General features: G+C 41.4%; 1 long non-coding RNA gene across 2 annotated transcripts; it reads right to left on the bottom strand.

The window, feature by feature from the left end:
- Positions 1–595: 595 nt before the first annotated feature.
- Positions 596–11,978, bottom strand: LOC128149226 (uncharacterized). 2 transcript variants are annotated; one of them, XR_008237578.1, is made up of 3 exons: positions 11,906–11,978; positions 5,992–6,165; positions 596–726 (listed from the first exon to the last, which is right to left on the bottom strand). It is a non-coding gene; the product is annotated as an uncharacterized LOC128149226 (long non-coding RNA). The 2 variants fall into 2 exon arrangements; XR_008237577.1 differs by lacking the exon at positions 11,906–11,978 and adding an exon at positions 8,331–8,419.
- Positions 11,979–12,497: the final 519 nt, after the last annotated feature.

The following is a 12,497-nucleotide window of genomic DNA, read 5'->3' as shown; positions in this document are numbered from 1 at the left end:
ACACTGCCTATCTCATACCAGTTCAAAGGAGTCACTATATTTTTAGTATTAAATGTTCTTTTCCTAATGCCTTCCATAATGGAAGCAAAAATTGTGGAATAGAAAAAAAAAAAAAAAGTCTGGTGTTTGCACAAAGTACATTCAGTGGCTGCATTAATGCTTTTAGCCTAAAATATGTAGTAGTAGTACTACTACTACTACAGTAATAATCTGTTTATTAGTTGGTAGAAAACACTTTTTGGATTGGATTTGCTTTCAGGTTACTACTTACTGAAATAGACACTTTCAGATTAAGTTAGTTGTTATAGCTAACATATTTATAAAAGAAAAAAATCACACAACTTCAGGTACATGTGCTTGCAATTGTTATTATCTAAGAAAGAGCACTCATGGTCTGTTTCCATGCCTCCCCACCCCATAAGTCACAGAATTTCAGGATCCTAAGTTCTGCCTTCCCACCTTAATTGTTCTCTTTTTTTTTTATAGATAACTATTCAACCTTTAGACTTCAGTGTGAATAGGCTTTGGCACCATACAAATGAAAAATAAAAGTGGTAAGCTCAATATTTAGAAATAGAAATTCAGATTTCTGTTTTCATATTTCTACAGCGAGAGAGGCAATAGAATCTATTTCACTATCTTGTTACAAAACCAAACTTCCAGCACACAGGGTAGCTATTTCTTAAGGGGCTGTTTTTCAGTTTTGCCAAAGAAAGCATTCAGCAACTGCATGGGGAAAAAAAAAAAAAAGTATTAAACAATGGCCAACATTTTACTTGCAGCTTATGGATGAGTCTATATGGTAATCTATACTTCTGCACTGTTGAACCCAAAATAATTGCATAAAATCTCCAGGGCTCAAGACTCATCTCAGAAACCTCTAAGAAATACATCCTAGAACTCTTAACACCAGCAAAGGGTAGAACACAACCCTTCTGCAATCTCCTCTCTGAATTGCTCATTTCTGGCAACAGGCACCACATGTATATATGTTTTAAATAAATTTCTGGATTTGAATGACAGTAAAAAGTGCAAGTTTACATTCTGCAGTGAGATGCCCTGATAGTTAAATCTATAAAAGAAACACTCTTTTACTTAGGGAGCATTTTTAATCATTAATCTTAACATTCTACCAACATGAACAGAATTTTCTGCCTTGTGACAGAGTACTTCAAATTTGAAGTTTTGAAAATGTTTCTAGAGAATTTCCTTCATGTTTTCTGCTTTTATGGAAACCTTTCAAAAATTCATCTTGATTTCAAATAGAGAAAGGTACCAAACTTTGGTAACTCTAATTTTCATCTAGGTCTAATGACTACAGGTCTCATTGGTGGTGGGGTCTTTTGTTTTATACAAACACTGCTCAACTAACTAATGATTCTATAGGCAGTGCTGACACTGTACATCTTAAAAATCTCTTACCTTCTAGTAAATTGCTTAATTAATGAGAGCTTACTGAAGCTGATTGACATGCCATGGAAAACTTTCAATGGAGTAATTTGCCAAATATTTCCATCTTCGTCTGAAGAATACTTTTCTTTCATCAAATATAGTTTTTAAATAAAGCTTTCCTTAATGCTGAAGAGAGCTAATTGTGCTTCTGTAAAGAGCTGGCTGCGACAAATGACTGGACAAAGCAGTAATCTAAAAGATTACTTGGATAAACAATTAAACAAAAAAGATATCGAATACTGTAGATAATAAAACCAGAAAACTGGTCTGACTTTCTCCATATTTCAGACCATATAACTCTTCAAAAGAGTTACATAAACCTCTTTTAAAGCACTCTCTGTTTAGTAGGAAAACATGCAACTTGGAACTGCAAGTAAGGGGAGGTGTGTTTGGAAATTTAAATTAGCTCCTGTGTATCCTAAGGTTGTGTGTACCGTCCTTACCAGCTGCACTGGGGAGAAAACATGGGCCTCACATCTAAATCACCCAGAACTAGCACCAGTTAGAAAAGGGTGACCACATCCACACTGCACAGTATTTGGCCTTTGTGCTTTCTAAGGTCCCTACAGCCATGAAACTTTCCTTTTTGTTTTTGGTTCAAAATAACATTGACTACTAGTATGGTGTGTTTACAGTGTGATACAGAGAGCACACTCATGATAGCATGTGGTGACACTTCAGTGCAGAACCGAACAGTGAAAAACTACCTGGTTGTCTACTATCAAAGAACTCTCCTGGGTGGAAGAGCCAGATTAGTGTTGGATATATCCATATTGTCTGGGCAGCGTTCATAACAAACTAACCTTAAAAACAGGTTTATGTTTTCCTCTAGGACTAGCTGGGGCTCTCTCTAGAAGGCAGTATTTAAGTGAACTCATGTGCTTGCAGTACAGAAAACTGCCCTACAGCAAAGCAGGGAGATGAGGAAGACTTTGCCTTCTGTTCTTCCGCTGGCAGCATCTTCCTTAACTTACTGTACCATCTCTTTCATTTCATATCCCTCTGATACCCTGTCCTCCTCCTGTTCTGCTGAGCTCCTTTACCAGCAAGGAAGCTTGTGATAATGATTTTGCCAAATATAGCAAGTTGAAAATATGAGATGAATGCAAATCAATCATTTGTGCATATATAGAGGGATTAATCTGGTTTTGATCAACTGAAGCTTTTTTCAGAACGTTAAGTCTTGAGACCTTTCTGCTGACTTCATAAAATAATTAAAGTTTGTGGTGAGGGATTTTTATTGTTTGGGGGGTTTTTTACTAGCTGTATCAAATGGTAAGGAAAGGCACCATTAAGATTTCAACATACCCAATTGTGCATGTTCTCCTAACAACTAACCCAGACTGTTAAATTTCTTGTCAACAGCAGGCAATGATTTACATGGATGACCCTGACTTGCTGCACCTGTAAGTCTTTAAAGAGCTACACTTTCAGCTGCAACAGCTTCCAGAAGTAAGTAATCATTCTTGAACATGCTGTTTCACAAAAATAACTAGGTGATTTTAAAGCTGTGTTTTCCCCATACTGAAAATACCAGGGTACTGCCAAATGAAGCTAGCTGTCATTCCCATCTGCCTTCATGAAGCCAGTGGGATGTATAACTGAAGTCTGCAAGGAAATCACTTCATGTCCCTTTAAGTTGGGGAACTGCACTAAAGCAGAAGGCCCAGGGGCACTAGAAGGAAGGATTCCCAGAACATAAGCCTGAAACCATACTGTTACCAGGCAGATCATAGAATCACAGAATGGTTTGGGTTGGAAGGGACCTTAAAGACCAGCTCATTCCAACCCCCCTGCCATGGGCAGGGACACCTTCCACTAGACCAGGCTGATGAAAGCACCATACAACCTGGCCTTGAACACTTCCAGGGATGGGGCATCCACAACTTCTCTGGGCAACCTGTTCCAGTGCCTCACCACCCTCACAGTAAATAATTTCCTCCTAATATCTAATCTAAATCTACCCTCTTTCAGTTTAAAGCCATTACCCCTTGTCCTGTCACTACATGCCCATGTAAAAACTCCCTCTCCAGCTTTCCCATAGGTGCCCTTTAAGTACTGGAAGGCTGCTCTGAGGCCTCCCTGGAGCCTTCTCTTCTCCAGGCTGAACAACCCCAACACTCTCAGCCTGTCTTCATAGGGGAGGTGCTCCAGCCCTCTGATCATCTTCGTGTCCCTCCTCTGGACTCGCTCCAACAGGTCCGTGTCCTTCTTATGTTGGGGCCCAAGAGCTGAACACAGTACTGCAGGTGGGGTCTCATGAGAGTGGAGTAGAGGGGGAGAATCACCTCCCTCGACCTGCTGGCCACACTTCTTTTGATGCAGCCCAGGATGCAATTGGCTTTCTGGGCTGCGAGTGCACATTGCTGGCTCATATTCAGTTTTTCATCCACCAGTACCCCAAGTCCTTCTCCGCAGGGCTGCTCTCAATCTGCTCATTGCCCAGCTTGTATTTGTGCTTGGGATCACCCTGACCCATGTGCCGGACCTTGCACTTGGCCCTGTTGAACTTGATGAGGTTTGCACAGGCCCCCCTCTCAAGCCTGTCAAGGTCCCTCTGGATGGCATCCCTTCCCTCCAGTGTGTTGACCGCACCACACAGCTTGGTGTCATCAGCAGACTTGCTGAGAGTGCACTCAATCCCACTGTCCCTGTCGCCACAAAGATGTGAAACAGCGCCGGTCCCAATACCAACCCCTCAGGAATGCCCCTTGTCGCTGCTCTCCACCTGGACATTGAGCTGTTGACCACAACTCTTTGAGTGTGGCCATCCAGCCAATTCCTTATCCACTGAGTGGTCCATCCGTCAAATCCCTGTCTCTTCATTTTAGAGACAAGGATGTCGTGTGGGACAGTATCAGATGCTTTGTACAAGTCCAGGTAGATGACGTCTGTTGCTCTTCCCTTATCCACCAACACTGTAACCCCATCGTAGAAGGCCACCAAATTCGTCAGGCACAAAATTTGCCCTTAGTGAAGCCACGGTGGCTGTCACCAATCACCTCCTTATTTTCCATGTGCCTTAGCATAGTTTCCAGGAGGATCTGCTCCATGATCTTGCCAGGCACAAACGTGAGACTGGCTTGTCACTCCCCGACTCTTCCTTTTTTCCCCTTTTTAAAAATGGGGGCTACGTTTCCCCTTTTAGAGTCAGTAGGAACTTCACTGGACTGCCACGACTTCTCAAATATGATGGATAGTGGCTTAGCCACTTCATCAATCTCAGGACCCGTGGATGCATCTCATCATGTCCCACAGACACGTCCACCTTCAGGTTCTTTAGATGGTCTTGAACGTGATCTTCTCCTACAGTGGGAGGTTCTTCATTCTCCCAGTCCCTGTCTTTGTCTTCTGCAACTTGGGTGGTGTGGCTGTAGCACTTGCCGCTGAAGACTGAGGCAAAAGAGTCGTTGAGTACCTCAGCCTTCTCTATGTCCCGGGTGTAACCAGGTCTCCCGTTTCCTTCCAGAAAGGGCCCACATTTTCCCTAGTCTTCCTTTATCACCGATGTACCTATAGAAGGTTTTCTTGCTGCCCTTGATGTCCCTGGCCAGATTTAATTCTATCAGGGCTTTGGCTTTCCTAACCTAATCCCTGGCTGCTCAGACAATTTCTCTGTATTCCTCCCAGGCTACCTGTCCTTGTCTGCACCCTCTGTAGTCTTCTTTTCTGTGTTTGAGTTTGTCCAGGAGCTCCCTGTTCATCCATGCAGACTGCCTGGTGTTTTTACCTGACTTTCTCTTGGTTGGGATGCATGGCTCCTGAGTTTGGAGGAGGTGATCCTTGAATATTAACCAGCTTTCTTGGGCCCTTCTTCCCTCCAGGGCTGTATCCCATGGTACTCTACCAAGCAGATCCCTGAGGAGGCCCAAGTCTGCTCTCCTGAAGTCCAGGGTAGCGAGCTTGCTGTGTGCCCTCCTGACTGCCCTAAGGATCTTGAACTCCACCATTTCATGGTCACTGCAGCCAAGGCTGCCCTTGAGCTTCACATTCCCCACCAGCCCCTCATTGTTGTTGAGAACAAGGTCCAGCATAGCACCTCTCCTTGTTGGCTCCTCCATCACTTGGAGAAGGAATTTATCATCAACGCATTCCAGGAACCTCCTGGATTGCTTATGCCCTGCTGTGTTGTCCCTCTGACAGATATTAGGGTGGTTGAAGTCCCCCATGAGGACTAGGGCTTGTGAATCATCAGTGGTGATGATTTTGCTCTGTGATCCACACTGACATCCCTCTAGTACATAAAATACCAGACTAGTACCAGCATCACACAGAGCACTAACGGCACACTTTTCTCCTGCTGCTCTCACTCCCTGCTGAGCAGATGAGGCTTAGGCTGAACTCCCCCTTCTTTAAAAGGGCAGTGGCACTCTGAATTCATTCTTCTTCAATTTACTTCAACATAGACAGTAAAGTAAAATCCATGTGCGGTTTCCCCATGTATAGAACTACGCTATGTGTCACTCTAACAGAGCCTTGGGCAGATAAATGGTGTTACACAAACTGTACTGTTCTCAGCACAGTGTAAATCAGTTGTACCTTGGAGGCACAGTTCTTGCCTTCCTTCTAGGTCCAGAGAGTAGCCATGGCTGGCACAGACATCTAGTCTGACTGTGCTGGCCTCTTCCTCTGCGTGCTGCCTCTCAACAGGGGATAAGGCCAAGGCTCTTCCATTCCTGCTTTCCAAGGCAGATGGGCCCATTTACTGTCATTCTGCAAGAAAGAAAAAGGCAAATTAATATGATATAAAGATGGAAAAGAAAGTTTGCTCAGTGATCTTAAGAAAACTGGTTGCTGTGGTGTCCACTCTCTTCCTTCTCTGCAGGACCGCTAGGAGTGGGTACTTTTCTCTGATGTTCATCTTGAAGGATGCTGCAGGAGGTTGTCATCCTAGAGAAATACTACTCACTGTGCGGCTGGATATGACTCAGGTTTTTTAGCATTTGGAATGAGCAAGGGAAGCTGATTTCTATTCCTGACTCTGGCACTGACCCACTGTTTGACTCCTCAGCTCATTTTTCTGTGTTCCCAAACTATAAAAACAAAAGTTCCTACCCATTCTCTCTCTTAACAGTATCAGCTCTTGGTAGGTAGTAGTTACTGCAATCATATTCTAAATTTGAAATGTTGCTAATATGGAAAACATGGTATGAAACATATAGCATGGCGTTATGGGTCAAATACAGCTTTAATTGAAATATTTTATTGTAATTTGCTTTGCTTGGCTTTTCTTCTACTTATAATAAGAAATTGAAACAATTCACCAGAATCAAAGAAATGAATACAGCATAATTTTAAATCCTGATTAGATTTTGTTTTATGGAGGGTGTGCATGAGGAAGGAAACACATAGTTCACACTAGCAGGTTAACACATTTGAGGCACTGTATACTAAATCAGTGAGGCCTCATTTACTTCTAGTCTTAATTCCACCATCCTCCCAAGGACCAAATAAGTGTAAAATCTGACTTTGCTGCAGTAACTTATTCTACTTGTTGCAAAGTCTTACAATAGAGTGTAAGTGTGATTCCGAATTTCCCATTACCAATACTGAAAGAGAAAAGTAATTATATACATTAAGAATGAAAATATCCTGTGCTTTGGAAGCGTTTCTTTTTGACTTGTAGTTGTCTTCTCACGAGTAACTCTTACAACTGAAGGAGGAGCTTAAATTGATATTAAATATAGCTTTATGCATAGCAAGGGCAGTATGTCAAAGCCATTTTAAAAATAAAGTAATATTGACAAAAGCCTATCAGCAGATTGAACCGGGGTTGGGACATCCCAAGTGAACTCAAAGCGTTAATAAGAGGCATTGCTGAACAGAAATTCATCTAAAGAAATGAGGATACAGACAAGAAATCTATGATGGTTTCCACACCATGGGGGTTTTTTATTTTTGCTGGTCAGCTGAACCAACTACTTGAATAGGTTACTTACTTTAACTCCTCACCATGTTGATAACATTAACTAACAAATATAATGAGATCTTGTTTTCAAAGCCATGCTTACGGGCTGATACTAGAATATTTTATTTTATAATAGCAATAGTTTTATAGTAAAGACTAGGATATTAGCATACAGCTACTTTAATTTACAGAGGAAACTTGGAAGGATGCTAGCACAACATTTGACAGGGCTTTTGGTCTGCATCTGCAACACTGCTCTGACCAAGGACAGGATACTGTGTGATTAAAATTAAAGCCTCAAAACACAGAACCCGTATGTGTTACCACAGGAACAAAATGCTAGCAAGTTAAGGGTGTTTTGTAAGAAGTCATAATTTTTGTTTACTGTATCTGTTAAATTATTTAGGAAACCTCTGCATAATTTATTTCTTTCAACAAGATATTTCCATGCCTTGATGTTGTTATTTTTTGCAAAACAACCTGTATTCAAAGCTAAAATTTAAGCATGGGTAGCTTTAAATATGAGTGTGTGAATTTGGGGATTTTGTTTGTTTGGATTTTTAAAAGAAAAACTTTCAATATTTTTGAATAGGTAATTTTACAGAAACCAATATTAAGCAGTAGCAATACTCTGAGCAGATAGTGTTGCTTGTTTTTCAAAAGGTCTTTTTCATAACCTGAATGTTGTTATTGTAACTACTTACCATTTAAAATCAGATCTGGTAGCTCTCAAGGTTTCGGAGTCCTTTGTGATAGCAGAGAGCATACAAAATTTCCCTAAGTCTGTTTCTGCATTTTTTTATAGGTGGCGTTAGTGTTCAGGTATTAGACATAGGCACCAGTCCCAGAAACAAACTGATTACGAGTCCTGCCCTAGTCCTGAACTCAGGTGAATATAGTTTTTCTCCTTCCCTGATTACATCACAGAAAAGCACACTATTACTTTAAAATAGAACATATTCCTTGTTACCTCCAGTTAAAAATGGTAGTATGTTCCTCATCATAAATCAGTTGACTGCTTTACCACATAGCCAACAGTTAGTGTTGGTTATAACTCACCACCAGTTTACCTAGAATGAAATGAAATTCTCATTAAACTGCAAGATGAAGGCAACTACCCAACTTCTGAGCATCTGGGGTATTTTTTAACTGAGCAGATCTAATTTCAGATTTCTTTGAAGTTCAATCCTTAATGTTCTCTCCACAGGAGTAAACTGTCATCCCTTGTAAAGACACTGTTCTCCTTCTTAACTCCTGTATTAAGTGACCTCTCCATCCCTATTACCTGCTACTGACCCAGTGATCAAAGTTTAAAACTGCATTCTACTTACTGAAGTGCAGCCCTTATGCCTGGTTCCCTTACTATCACATACACAAATACTGCCTGAGCCAGTTCTGAGAGCTAATTCAGCTGAAACTGAATATAGCAAAACCTGTTTTAACTTCAGCCATGCAGAGTAGCATCAAAGCACACAGGAGCAGACTGGAGGGTAGGGCAGAACAACAGCAGCCTGGATTTAGATCAGCTTAACCTGTAACAGGATTACATCCTAGAGTCAAAAGGCACAAACTGGTGGACTTAAAAGAGGATGACACTTACTATATGCAATTCTGGGAATGATTTTACCATGCCCCCTTTTATTTTCTGCATGAAGGGGTCTCTCATATCTGTGTCACTTTGTCAGGGCTTGGGAATTAGTGCTTTACTGAGAAGCAAGTCGGTGCCAATCAGCTAAATCAGCGAGCCCTACCCAATTGAGGTGCAGAGCACCACTCCTGTGTCTTACTGTTAATGTGCAGACAAACAAAAGCCTGTGATTGTGGGTAGAGCCTGACCCTCCTGTCTCAATCCTTTAGTCAATATAGTGTCATCTTTTGATGTAGTAACCTAGGCTCTCCATATCCTCCAGCTCTGCCTAGATAACCTCACTGACAGACGTGCTCAGGAAACACCTCCCCAGTTCAAATTACTTTGACATAGTACCTGAGTGACAAGAGATCCTCTGAGCTGTTTGGATCAATCAGGACAGGAATATTTTTGGTTGTGGTTGGACTTGAAACTTTCTAGAGAACTTTGTCCAAAGAAGTCAAGTGAAGAAAGGTAGCTGAAATGTAAACAGGCCCAAGTTAGGCAGCAGCTGGGAGAGGGAGAGGCTGAAGATCACAGTTCTGAACAAGCTATGTGTATAGGTCCCAATTTAAACTCAGTTCTGATTTGAATCTGGCCTGAGCACTTTCGCTGATATACCTTTGTTTGAGCCAGCAAGTATCAGAAGACATAGGATTCAACACAAGTTCACATAATTTCAACTCAGTCAGATTCATGTCTTTCTGACACATCAACAACTGCACAGACTAGGAAATAAGAGCACAGTAGATGTAATAAGAATTAAGCGTGTGCAGCTATAACCAAAGTTCAATGAAGTTCCAAACACAGACCACAGCCCTTCAACAGAAAATACTTAAACCATTCAGCAATTTACTGTTAAACACATGCAGTTTAAAAGCTATACTTTCATTGTCAAATTACTTCAGATCTCCCATTTTCAGTAGTTACTGATCTTTCCTCTTTACTTACAAAACTTGGACAAATGATGGTAGAATAAAATGGGTTCTCTTTAAAAAGAGCAAATTTGAATGCCGAATTTGCAATTGCCTTTTCTCAGGTTGCCACTAAAACTTTTTATCCTCCTAAACCTCAGCTTACCCTCTTCTGTGAGCAGAGCTAACGGAAGGAAAGGCAACACACCTTCTCTGGCGATCTATTGCTCCAGTCAGCTTTTGAAAATTCATTAATGCACAGGTTACAGAACATCCCTCTCCCACTCACAGGTACACTCAGCCCTCTCATTTATGAAATTAATTTAGTGAGGTTAAATGATACAGTATATTTGACTGCATTTTCTCACCACCAGCTCGAGCCCTGTCAGGATTCCTAGGTAAGAAAAGGAACACTCTCCCTGCCTTGTTTTCATACACGCTACAAAAAGGGATTGCATTACCCTCCCCCCCCAACCCCAATTACCAGGCTGTGGAAAGAACTCCAATTAAGTGGTTAGCCATAATAGCATGGCAGCCCTTTAGGAAACTGCTTATCTAAATAGAGATGTACAGAAGGCAGTTTTCTCTCTAATAGTGATGCATTTTCAATTTATGCAATACAAAGTGCATTGGTCTGCAGTGTCCCTGGCTACTGATGATTAATAGCCCATACACTGCAAGGGTCTACAAAGAAAAGTGCCAAGGGAAGCAGATGCAGCGGGTTTTATATTATCATGACTGCAACAAACTCATTCAGTGGTGTCAGCTCTGACTGCAGGATTCTGATTATGAAATATGATGCGTGTTGAATTTAATGGCTTTCTCTGCCCTTCTGGTGAGTTCACTGCTTTCCAATGTCATTTTGTGTTCTCATCTGAGTGGTAATAAAAGGAATATCATTGACTGTGCTAGCTCTGTAACCACTGTGTGTTTTACAATAAATTGTGTTTCAGGACCTTTCTACCCAGGAGAGTGTGCAGGGCCAGAAAGTAATATTCCCCAGTTTTCCAATATGAAGGCTTTCTGTGAGAGGATAGGAAATTACACAGGACTGCCCTTCTCTTGAGGCATTCCTTATGTGAGCAGGACATCTCTTTTTCAAGTGGTTATGCAGTAAAAAGGTCAGTTTGGATTGCAAATAAAAAAAAAAAAGATAAAACATCAAAATAAACAGCTACTGCTACAGAGCAGAAATTATGATACCTTGATGACAAGAGGATAAAAGTTGTTCAAAATAAAATTTAAATAAGAAACCTGAGCCTATATGGCGTTACCCATGTAGGAATGTAAAGTCGGGGAGACTTCTAAAGAGGGGTTCTTTATCCAGCAAATTGTTATCTCATCCAACCTGTCAGTAAACTGTGGCCTGCACTACTGAGTTAAGATCTCACCTTCCAGAGAGCTGGTTTGCTAGGTAGCTACAGGTGTTCTGGCAAATCCTTCTAATGCCTGCAAAGTCATTATATTGGTTTCTCAAACAAAATAAGCCTCGCTACAAAAGTGTTGTGCCAGTATCAGTGTTGAAAAGTGCACACACAAGACTTCTTCACACTGCTAACCAACAGTGCCCCAAGCTAGGGTGGTTGTACCTCAGGAGGAACTATGCAGATCTGTGCAGAGAGAAAAGACAGAGACTCGAAGCCGAGACATTTTGCATTACCCGAAAGGATTTCAGTATTTTCATCCCCTTTGCTCACATGCATCTCCTGCCTGTGTTAGTAACTTCAGGGGCTCAGTTGCTCACACAGCTGGATCGATCAGGGGAAAGCAATGTAATAGATAAATAGAAAGAAACATTTTTTGAGATTCTGTGATAAATCAACCTGTCTGAACTTTCCCCTTGGCTTCTGCTGCAGGCTACAGCCAACTTGAAGCATTGCAGCCACAGCTAGGTTAGAGATTGTGTGAGCTAGAATGCAAGCCCCTTCATGTTAGACAGGGTGAGACACAAGCAGATTCTTCCTCTTCGACCCAAGAAAAGGCACAAATCAAAGTATTACTCACTTCTGCACTTCACAACTTCATGACTGGCCAAATCCAGAGAGCAGCAACAGAACAGCAGGAAGTGCTCCTCACACAGAGCAAAACCATATCCACAGAGGCAGGAAGTACCTGAAACATAAATGGTATTTTTCTCTTTGTATATGCACATTCCAAAGTTTACCTGTGCTGTTTTCTTAACTACAGCCCCCTCTGATGGAGTGTTGCTGCTTCTAGAAACCTAAGAAATATTTTTCCAAGCAGGAAGACAGAAGGTCATACATTTACATTTCAGTTCACTACAGTCTGAATCCAGGGTTGGTGCTTTATTTTTTATGTGGTGAAACCATGCAAAGGTTGTTCCTAAGAATTTAGAGTTAAGGTGGAAGCTCACCTGATTAGTAAATCTGTACATTCATCTGTTTTTCAGAAGACAAAGACCACCACCAAACCAGGACACAGTCCCATTAACACCATGGACAGATGCATGTTTCATAGCCAGCACTGCCCTAATTGAATTCTCTCTTCGACTGAGTAAGTTTGCATTCAGCAGTTCAATTGTATCCTGCACCACTTTATTTATAAGGTTTTCACAAAGAACCTAGGAATGAAACTT

This window comes from Harpia harpyja, chromosome 12, assembly GCF_026419915.1.
Source record: "Harpia harpyja isolate bHarHar1 chromosome 12, bHarHar1 primary haplotype, whole genome shotgun sequence".
Classification (NCBI taxonomy): Eukaryota; Metazoa; Chordata; class Aves; order Accipitriformes; family Accipitridae; genus Harpia; species Harpia harpyja.
This window is presented reverse-complemented; position numbering and strand designations above follow the sequence as displayed.